General features: G+C 36.5%; 1 pseudogene; it reads left to right on the forward strand.

Moving 5' to 3' along the window:
- The window catches only part of LOC123732496 (endophilin-A1-like), a 30,965-nt pseudogene that overhangs the window by 9,700 nt on the left and 8,765 nt on the right, over nucleotides 1–12,500 (forward strand).

Genomic DNA, 12,500 nt, shown 5'->3' on the forward strand with positions numbered 1-12,500 from the left:
CCCTCCCTCCACCTCTCCCTTTGCCTCTCCCTCCATCTCTCCTTCCCTCCCTCTCCCCCCTCTTCCCCTCACACCCTCCCCTCTCCCTCCCTCCCTCCCTCCCTCCCTCCCTCCCTCCCTCCCTCCCTCCCTCCCTCCACCTCTCCCTCTGCCTCTCCCTCCCTCTCCCCTCCCTCCCTCCACCTCCCCCCCTCTCCCCCCTCTCTTCCTCCCTTCCACTCCCTCCCACTCTCCCTTCCTCCCCCTCTCCTTCCCTCCCTCTGCCTCTCCCTCTCCTCCCCCTCCTCCCTCCCTCCCTCCTCCCTTCCTTCCTTCCTTCCTTCCTTCCTTCCTTCCTTCCTTCCTTCCTTCCTTCCTTCTTCTCCTCCTTCCCCTCTCCTCTCCCACTCCCTCCCTCCACCTCTCCTCCACCTCTCCTCCCCTCTCCCCCTCCCTCCCTCCCTCCACCTCTCCCTCTCCCTCCCTCCCTCCACCTCTCCCTCCCCTCCACCTCTCCCTCCACCTCTCCCTCCCCTCTCCCCTCCCTCCCTCCCTCCACCTCTCCCTCTCCCTCTCCCTCCCTCCCTCCACCTCTCCCTCCCTCCACCTCTCCCTCCACCTCTCCCTCCCCTCTCCCCTCCCTCCCTCCCTCCACCTCTCCCTCTCCCTCCCTGCACCTCACCTCTCCCCTCCCTCCACCTCTCCCTCCCCTCTCCCTCCTCCAGGTCTGGCTCTCCTAGATGCTGGGGAGGCCATGGGTGAGCTGGGGGAAGTGAAGGATGCCTTGGATATGGAGGTCAAACAGAACTTTATTGATCCACTACAGAACTTACAGGAAAAGGACATTAAAGAGATACAGGTAGATAACAGAACTTTATTGATCCACTACAGAACCTACAGGACAAGGACATTAAAGAGATACAGGTAGATAACAGAACTTTATTGATCCACTACAGAACCTACAGGACAAGGACATTAAAGAGATACAGGTAGATAACAGAACTTTATTGATCCACTACAGAACCTACAGGAAAAGGACATTAAAGAGATACAGGTAGATAACAGAACTTTATTGATCCACTACAGAACCTACAGGACAAGGACATTAAAGAGATACAGGTAGATAACAGAACTTTATTGATCCACTACAGAACCTACAGGAAAAGGACATTAAAGAGATACAGGTAGATAACAGAACTTTATTGATCCACTACAGAACCTACAGGACAAGGACATTAAAGAGATACAGGTAGATAACAGAACTTTATTGATCCACTACAGAACCTACAGGACAAGGACATTAAAGAGATACAGGTAGATAACAGAACTTTATTGATCCACTACAGAACCTACAGGACAAGGACATTAAAGAGATACAGGTAGATAACAGAACTTTATTGATCCACTACAGAACCTACAGGACAAGGACATTAAAGAGATACAGGTAGATAACAGAACTTTATTGATCCACTACAGAACCTACAGGAAAAGGACATTAAAGAGATACAGGTAGATAACAGAACTTTATTGATCCACTACAGAACCTACAGGACAAGGACATTAAAGAGATACAGGTAGATAACAGAACTTTATTGATCCACTACAGAACCTACAGGACAAGGACATTAAAGAGATACAGGTAGATAACAGAACTTTATTGATCCACTACAGAACCTACAGGAAAAGGACATTAAAGAGATACAGGTAGATAACAGAACTTTATTGATCCACTACAGAACCTACAGGAAAAGGACATTAAAGAGATACAGGTAGATAACAGAACTTTATTGATCCACTACAGAACCTACAGGAAAAGGACATTAAAGAGATACAGGTAGATAACAGAACTTTATTGATCCACTACAGAACCTACAGGACAAGGACATTAAAGAGATACAGGTAGCGAAAGCAGTGTGTGTTTTTAAATAAATATAAAATAATGTAGATATATTTTAAATATATGAATGTTAAATAAATATTGTAAATAAATGCTACATAACTGTTAAAAACATTTTGAATGAATGATAAATATTGAATAAATCTTGAATAACTGTTATATAAATGTGAATTAAATATATATTAATAATAAGGGCTTAAAAACAAAAGGTTTCATTGCACGCTGATGATTAATGTTTTCTTTTAAATCCACAATCTGAATCCACGGCCTCATAGAGGATCTAGATACTTACTCTCTGGATTAAAACCACACTCTCTGGATTAAAACCACACTCTCTGGATTAAATCCACAATCTGAATCCACGGCCTCATAGAGAATCTAGATACTTACTCTCTGGATTAAAACCACAATCTGAATCCCTTCACGGCCTCATAGAGAATCTAGATACTTACTCTCTGGATTAAAACCACAATCTGAATCCCTCCACGGCCTCATAGAGAATCTAGATACTTACTCTCTGGATTAAAACCACACTCTCTGGATTAAAACCACAATCTGAATCCCTCCACGGCCTCATAGAGAATCTAGATACTTACTCTCTGGATTAAAACCACAATCTGAATCCACGGCCTCATAGAGAATCTAGATACTTACTCTCTGGATTAAAACCACACTCTCTGGATTAAAACCACAATCTGAATCCACGGCCTCATAGAGAATCTAGATACTTACTCTCTGGATTAAAACCACAATCTGAATCCACGGCCTCATAGAGAATCTAGATACTTACTCTCTGGATTAAATCCACAATCTGAATCCCTCCACCGGCCTCATAGAGAATCTAGATACTTACTCTCTGGATTAAATCCACAATCTGAATCCCTCCACCGGCCTCATAGAGAATCTAGATACTTACTCTCTGGATTAAAACCACAATCTGAATCCACGGCCTCATAGAGGATCTAGATAATGTTTCTAACCTCTCTGGATTAAAACCAAATTATGATCAGTCTACTATATTATCTATTGGATCACAAAAAATATATAACATTTTTACATTATCGTGTAGTTTATCAATAAAATGGTCTGACGGTGATGTGGACATACTCTGTATACACCCCAAAGACAGAAATGATCTCGCTATAAAACATTTCAATATAAAGTTAGCAACAATAGATAAGATCTTGCTACCATGGAAAGGTAAATACCTGTCTATTAGTGGAAAAAATCACCCTGATTAACACTTTAGTCATATCCCAGTTTACCCTGATTAACTCTTTAGTCATATCCCAGTTTACCCTGATTAACTCTTTAGTCATATCCCAGTTTACCCTGATTAACTCTTTAGTCATATCCCTGATTAACTCTTTAGTCATATCCCAGTTTACCCTGATTAACGCTTTAGTCATATCCCAGTTTACCCTGATTAACTCTTTAGTCATATCCCAGTTTACCCTGATTAACTCTTTAGTCATATCCCAGTTCACCCTGATTAACTCTTTAGTCATATCCCAGTTTACCCTGATTAACTCTTTAGTCATATCCCAGTTTACCCTGATTAACTCTTTAGTCATATCCCAGTTTACCCTGATTAACTCTTTAGTCATATCCCAGTTTACCCTGATTAACTCTTTAGTCATATCCCAGTTTACCCTGATTAACTCTTTAGTCATATCGCAGTTTACCCTGATTAACTCTTTAGTCATATCCCAGTTTACCCTGATTAACTCTTTAGTCATATCCCTGATTAACTCTTTAGTCATATCCCAGTTTACCCTGATTAACTCTTTAGTCATATCCCAGTTTACCCTGATTAACTCTTTAGTCATATCCCAGTTTACCCTGATTAACTCTTTAGTCATATCCCAGTTTACCCTGATTAACTCTTTAGTTATATCCCAGTTTACCCTGATTAACTCTTTAGTCATATCCCAGTTTACCCTGATTAACTCTTTAGTCATATCCCAGTTTACCCTGATTAACTCTTTAGTCATATCCCAGTTTACCCCGATTAACTCTTTAGTCATATCCCAGTTTACCCTGATTAACTCTTTAGTCATATCCCAGTTTACCCTGATTAACTCTTTAGTCATATCCCAGTTTACCCTGATTAACTCTTTAGTCATATCCCAGTTTACCCTGATTAACTCTTTAGTCATATCCCAGTTTACCCTGATTAACTCTTTAGTCATATCCCAGTTTACCCTGATTAACTCTTTAGTCATATCCCAGTTCACCCTGATTAACTCTTTAGTCATATCCCAGTTTACCCTGATTAACTCTTTAGTCATATCCCAGTTTACCCTGATTAACTCTTTAGTCATATCCCAGTTTACCCTGATTAACTCTTTAGTCATATCCCAGTTTACCCTGATTAACTCTTTAGTCATATCCCAGTTTACCCTGATTAACTCTTTAGTCATATCCCAGTTTACCCTGATTAACTCTTTAGTCATATCCCAGTTTACCCTGATTAACTCTTTAGTCATATCCCAGTTTACCCTGATTAACTCTTTAGTCATATCCCAGTTTACCCTGATTAACTCTTTAGTCATATCCCAGTTTACCCTGATTAACTCTTTAGTCATATCCCAGTTTACCCTGATTAACTCTTTAGTCATATCCCAGTTTACCCTGATTAACTCTTTAGTCATATCCCAGTTTACCCTGAATAACTCTTTAGTCATATCCCAGTTTACCCTGATTAACTCTTTAGTCATATCCCAGTTTACCCTGATTAACTCTTTAGTCATATCCCAGTTCACCCTGATTAACTCTTTAGTCATATCCCAGTTTACCCTGATTAACTCTTTAGTCATATCCCAGTTCACCCTGATTAACTCTTTAGTCATATCCCAGTTTACCCTGATTAACTCTTTAGTCATATCCCAGTTTACCCTGATTAACTCTTTAGTCATATTCCAGTTTACCCTGATGAACTCTTTAGTCATATCCCAGTTTACCCTGATGAACTCTTTAGTCATATCCCAGTTTACCCTGATGAACTCTTTAGTCATATCCCTGTTTACCCTGATTAACTCTTTAGTCATATCCCAGTTCACCCTGATTAACTCTTTAGTCATATCCCAGTTTACCCTGATTAACTCTTTAGTCATATCCCTGTTTACCCTGATTAACTCTTTAGTCATATCCCAGTTTACCCTGATTAACTCTTTAGTCATATCCCAGTTTACCCTGATTAACTCTTTAGTCATATCCCAGTTTACCCTGATTAACTCTTTAGTCATATCCCAGTTTACCCTGATTAACTCTTTAGTCATATCCCAGTTTACCCTGATTAACTCTTTAGTCATATCCCAGTTTACCCTGATTAACTCTTTAGTCATATCCCAGTTCACCCTGATTAACTCTTTAGTCATATCCCAGTTTACCCTGATTAACTCTTTAGTCATATCCCAGTTTACCCTGATGAACTCTTTAGTCATATCCCAGTTTACCCTGATTAACTCTTTAGTCATATCCCAGTTTAACCTGATTAACTCTTTAGTCATATCCCAGTTCACCCTGATTAACTCTTTAGTCATATCCCAGTTTACCCTGATTAACTCTTTAGTCATATCCCAGTTTACCCTGATTAACTCTTTAGTCATATCCCAGTTTACCCTGATTAACTCTTTAGTCATATCCCAGTTTACCCTGATTAACTCTTTAGTCATATCCCAGTTTACCCTGATTAACTCTTTAGTCATATCCCAGTCTACCCTGATTAACTCTTTAGTCATATCCCAGTTCACCCTGATTAACTCTTTAGCCATATCCCAGTTTACCCTGATTAACTCTTTAGTCATATCCCAGTTTACCCTGATTAACTCTTTAGTCATATCCCTGATTAACTCTTTAGTCATATCCCAGTTTACCCTGATTAACTCTTTAGTCATCTCCCCAGTTTACCCTGATTAACTCTTTAGTCATATCCCTGATTAACTCTTTAGTCATATCCCAGTTTACCCTGATTAACTCTTTAGTCATATCCCAGTTGACCCTGATTAACTCTTTAGTCATATCCCAGTTCACCCTGATTAACTCTTTAGTCATATCCCATTTCACCCTGATTAACTCTTTAGTCATATCCCAGTTTACTCTGATTAACTCTTTAGTCATATCCCAGTTTACCCTGATTAACTCTTTAGTCATATCCCAGTTTACCTGATTAACTCTTTAGTCATATCCCAGTTTACCCTGATTAACTCTTTAGTCATATCACAGTTTACCCTGATTAACTCTTTAGTCATATCCCAGTTTACCTGATTAACTCTTTAGTCATATCCCAGTTTACCCTGATTAACTCTTTAGTCATATCCCAGTTTACCCCGATGAACTCTTTAGTCAATCCCAGTTTACCCTGATTAACTCTTTAGTCACATCCCTGTTTACCCTGATTAACTCTTTAGTCATATCCCAGTTTACCCCGATGAACTCTTTAGTCAATCCCAGTTTACCCTGATTAACTTTTTAGTCATATCCCAGTTTGCCCTGATTAACTCTTTAGTCATATCCCAGTTTACCCTGATTAACTCTTTAGTCATATCCCAGTTTACCCTGATGAACTCTTTAGTCATATCCCAGTCACCCTGATTAACTCTTTAGTCATATCCCTGATTAACTCTTTAGTCATATCCCAGTTTACCCTGATTAACTCTTTAGTCATATCCCAGTTCACCCTGATTAACTCTTTAGTTATATCCCAGTTTACCCTGATTAACTCTTTAGTCATATCCCAGTTTACCCTGATTAACTCTTTAGTCATATCCCAGTTTACCCTGATTAACTCTTTAGTCATATCCCAGTTTACCCTGATTAACTCTTTAGTCAAATCCCAGTTTACCCTGATTAACTCTTTAGTCATATCCCAGTTTACCCTGATTAACTCTTTAGTCATATCCCAGTTTACCCTGATTAACTCTTTAGTCATATCCCAGTTTACCCTGATTAACTCTTTAGTCATATCCCTGTTTACCCTGATTAACTCTTTAGTCATATCCCAGTTTACCCCGATGAACTCTTTAGTCATATCCCAGTTCATCCTGATTAACTCTTTAGTCATATCCCAGTTTACCCTGATTAACTCTTTAGTCATATCCCAGTTTACCCTGATTAACTCTTTAGTCATATCCCAATTTAACCTGATGACCTCTTTAGTCATATCCCAGTCACCCTGATTCACTCTTTAGTCATATCCCAGTTTACCCCGATGAACTCTTTAGTCATATCCCAGTTTACCCTGATTAACTCTTTAGTCATATCCCAGTTTACCCTGATTAACTCTTTAGTCATATCCCAGTTTACCCTGATTAACTCTTTAGTCATATCCCAGTTTACCCCGATTAACTCTTTAGTCATATCCCTGTTTACCCTGATTAACTCTTTAGTCATATCCCAGTTTACCCCGATGAACTCTTTAGTCAATCCCAGTTTACCCTGATTAACTCTTTAGTCATATCCCAGTTTACCCTGATTAACTCTTTAGTCATATCCCAGTTTACCCTGATTAACTCTTTAGTCATATCCCAGTTTACCCTGATTAACTCTTTAGTCATATCCCAGTTTACCCTGATGAACTCTTTAGTCATATCCCAGTTTACCCTGATTAACTCTTTAGTCATATCACAGTTTACCCTGATTAACTCTTTAGTCATATCCCAGTTTACCCTGATTAACTCTTTAGTCATATCCCAGTTCACCCTGATTAACTCTTTAGCTTTTAAATAAATGATGAAGTAAATGAATTAACGATGTGTTGTTTTCAGCACCACCTCAAGAAGATGCAGGGACGCCGCCTGGACTTTGACTACAAGAAGAAACGTCACGTTAAAGGAGATGGGATTATTACTACCATCATGTGGATTATTATTATTACCATTATAACTTGTTACATGCTGTAATCGTAAGGTAAAGGAGATGGGATTATTACTACCATCATGTGGATTATTATTATTACCATTATAACTTGTTATATGCTGTAATCGTAAGGTAAAGGAGATGGGATTATTACTACCATCATGAGGATTATTATTATTACCATTATAACTTGTTACATGCTGTAATCGTAAGGTAAAGGAGATGGGATTATTACTACCATCATGAGGATTATTATTATTACCATTATAACTTGTTATATGCTGTAATCGTAGGTAAAGGAGATGGGATTATTACTACCATCATGAGGATTATTATTATTACCATTATAACTTGTTACATGCTGTAATCGTAGGTAAAGGAGATGGGATTATTACTACCATCATGAGGATTATTATTATTACCATTATAACTTGTTACATGCTGTAATCGTAGGTAAAGGAGATGGGATTATTACTACCATCATGAGGATTATTATTATTACCATTATAACTTGTTACATGCTGTAATCGTAGGTAAAGGAGATGGGATTATTACTACCATCATGAGGATTATTATTATTACCATTATAACTTGTTACATGCTGTAATCGTAAGGTAAAGGAGATGTGGGATTATTACTACCATCATGAGGATTATTATTATTACCATTATAACTTGTTACATGCTGTAATCGTAGGTAAAGGAGATGGGATTATTACTACCATCATGAGGATTATTATTATTACCATTATAACTTGTTACATGCTGTAATCGTAGGTAAAGGAGATGGGATTATTACTACCATCATGAGGATTTTTATTATTACCATTATAACTTGTTACATGCTGTAATCGTAGGTAAAGGAGATGGGATTATTACTACCATCATGAGGATTATTATTATTACCATTATAACTTGTTACATGCTGTAATCGTAGGTAAAGGAGATGGGATTATTACTACCATCATGAGGATTATTATTATTACCATTATAACTTGTTACATGCTGTAATCGTAGGTAAAGGAGATGGGATTATTACTACCATCATGAGGATTATTATTATTACCATTATAACTTGTTACATGCTGTAATCGTAGGTAAAGGAGATGGGATTATTACTACCATCATGAGGATTATTATTATTACCATTATAACTTGTTACATGCTGTAATCGTAGGTAAAGGAGATGGGATTATTACTACCATCATGAGGATTATTATTATTACCATTATAACTTGTTACATGCTGTAATCGTAGGTAAAGGAGATGGGATTATTACTACCATCATGAGGATTATTATTATTACCATTATAACTTGTTACATGCTGTAATCGTAGGTAAAGGAGATGGGATTATTACTACCATCATGAGGATTATTATTATTACCATTATAACTTGTTACATGCTGTAATCGTAGGTAAAGGAGATGGGATTATTACTACCATCATGAGGATTATTATTATTACCATTATAACTTGTTACATGCTGTAATCGTAGGTAAAGGAGATGGGATTATTACTACCATCATGAGGATTATTATTATTACCATTATAACTTGTTACATGCTGTAATCGTAGGTAAAGGAGATGGGATTATTACTACCATCATGAGGATTATTATTATTACCATTATAACTTGTTACATGCTGTAATCGTAGGTAAAGGAGATGGGATTATTACCATCATGAGGATTATTATTATTACCATTATAACTTGTTACATGCTGTAATCGTAGGTAAAGGAGATGGGATTATTACTACCATCATGAGGATTATTATTATTACCATTATAACTTGTTACATGCTGTAATCGTAGGTAAAGGAGATGGGATTATTACTACCATCATGAGGATTATTATTATTACCATTATAACTTGTTACATGCTGTAATCGTAGGTAAAGGAGATGGGATTATTACTACCATCATGAGGATTATTATTATTACCATTATAACTTGTTACATGCCGTAATCGTAGGTAAAGGAGATGGGATTATTACTACCATCATGAGGATTATTATTATTACCATTATAACTTGTTACATGCTGTAATCGTAGGGTAAAGGAGATGGGATTATTACTACCATCATGAGGATTATTATTATTACCATTATAACTTGTTACATGCTGTAATCGTAGGTAAAGGGGAGATGGGATTATTACTACCATCATGAGGATTATTATTATTACCATTATAACTTGTTACATGCTAAAATCGTAGGTAAAGGAGATGGGATTATTACTACCATCATGAGGATTATTATTATTACCATTATAACTTGTTACATGCTGTAATCGTAGGTAAAGGAGATGGGATTATTACTACCATCATGAGGATTATTATTATTACCATTATAACTTGTTACATGCTGTAATCGTAGGTAAAGGGAGATGGGATTGTTACTACCATCATGAGGATTATTATTATTACCATTATAACTTGTTACATGCTGTAATCGTAGGTAAAGGAGATGGGATTATTACTACCATCATGAGGATTATTATTATTACCATTATAACTTGTTACATGCCGTAATCGTAGGTAAAGGAGATGGGATTATTACTACCATCATGAGGATTATTATTATTACCATTATAACTTGTTGCATGCTGTAATCGTAAGGTAAAGGAGATGGGATTATTACTACCATCATGAGGATTATTATTATTACCATTATAACTTGTTACATGCTGTAATCGTAGGGTAAAGGAGATGGGATTATTACTACCATCATGAGGATTATTATTATTACCATTATAACTTGTTACATGCTGTAATCGTAGGTAAAAGGAGATGGGATTATTACTACCATCATGAGGATTATTATTATTACCATTATAACTTGTTACATGCTGTAATCGTAGGTAAAGGAGATGGGATTATTACTACCATCATGAGGATTATTATTATTACCATTATAACTTGTTACATGCTGTAATCGTAGGTAAAGGGAGATGGGATTATTACTACCATCATGAGGATTATTATTATTACCATTATAACTTGTTGCATGCTGTAATCGTAGGTAAAGGAGATGGGATTATTACTACCATCATGAGGATTATTATTATTACCATTATAACTTGTTACATGCTGTAATCGTAGGTAAAGGAGATGGGATTATTACTACCATCATGAGGAATTATTATTACCATTATAACTTGTTACATGCTGTAATCGTAGGTAAAGGGAGATGGGATTATTACTACCATCATGAGGATTATTATTGTTACCATTATAACTTGTTACATGCTGTAATCGTAGGTTAGGGAGATGGGATTATTACTACCATCATGAGGATTATTATTATTACCATTATAACTTGTTACATGCTGTAATCGTAGGTAAAGGAGAGATGGGATTATTACTACCATCATGAGGATTATTATTATTACCATTATAACTTGTTACATGCTGTAATCGTAGGTAAAGGAGATGGGATTATTACTACCATCATGAGGATTATTATTATTACCATTATAACTTGTTACATGCTGTAATCGTAGGTAAAGGAGATGGGATTATTACTACCATCATGAGGATTATTATTATTACCAGATTATAACTTGTTACATGCTGTAATCGTAGGTAAAGGAGATGGAGATTATTACTACCATCATGAAGGATTATTATTGATTACCATTATAACTTGTTACATGCTGTAATCGTAAGGTAAAGGAGATGGGATTATTACTACCATCATGAGGATTATTATTATTACCATTATAACTTGTTACATGCTGTAATCGTAGGTAAAGGAGATGGGATTATTACTACCATCATGAGGATTATTATTATTACCATTACTAACTTGTTACATGCTGTAATCGTAGGTAAAGGAGATGGGATTATTACTACCATCATGAGGATTATTATTATTACCATTATAACTTGTTACATGCTGTAATCGTAGGTAAAGGAGAGATTGGGATTATTACTACCATCATGAGGATATTATTATTACCATTATAACTTGTTACATGCTGTAATCGTAGGTAAAGGAGATGGGATTATTACTACCATCATGAGGATTGTTATTATTACCATTATAACTTGTTGCATGCTGTAATCGTAGGTAAAGGAGATGGGATTATTACTACCATCATGAGGGTTATTATTATTACCATTATAACTTGTTACATGCTGTAATCGTAGGTAAAGGAGATGGGATTATTACTACCATCATGAGGATTATTATTACCATTATAACTTGTTACATGCTGTAATCGTAGGTAAAGGAGATGGGATTATTACTACCATCATGAGGATATTATTATTACCATTATAACTTGTTACATGCTGTAATCGTAGGTAAAGGAGATGGGATTATTACTACCATCATGAGGATTATTATTATTACCATTATAACTTGTTACATGCTGTAATCGTAGGTAAAGGAGATGGGATTATTACTACCATCATGAGGATTATTATTATTACCATTATAACTTGTTCATGCTGTAATCGTAGGTAAAGGAGATGGGATTATTACTACCATCATGAGGATTATTATTATTACCATTATAACTTGTTACATGCTGTAATCGTAGGTAAAGGAGAGATGGGATTATTACTACCATCATGAGGATTATTATTATTACCATTATAACTTGTTACATGCTGTAATCGTAAGGTAAAGGAGATGGGATTATTACTACCATCATGAGGATTATTATTATTACCATTATAACTTGTTACATGCTGTAATCGTAGGTAAAGGAGATGGGATTATTACTACCATCATGAGGATTATTATTATTACCATTATA

Source organism: Salmo salar, unplaced genomic scaffold (genome assembly GCF_905237065.1).
Source record: "Salmo salar unplaced genomic scaffold, Ssal_v3.1, whole genome shotgun sequence".
Classification (NCBI taxonomy): domain Eukaryota; kingdom Metazoa; phylum Chordata; class Actinopteri; order Salmoniformes; family Salmonidae; genus Salmo; species Salmo salar.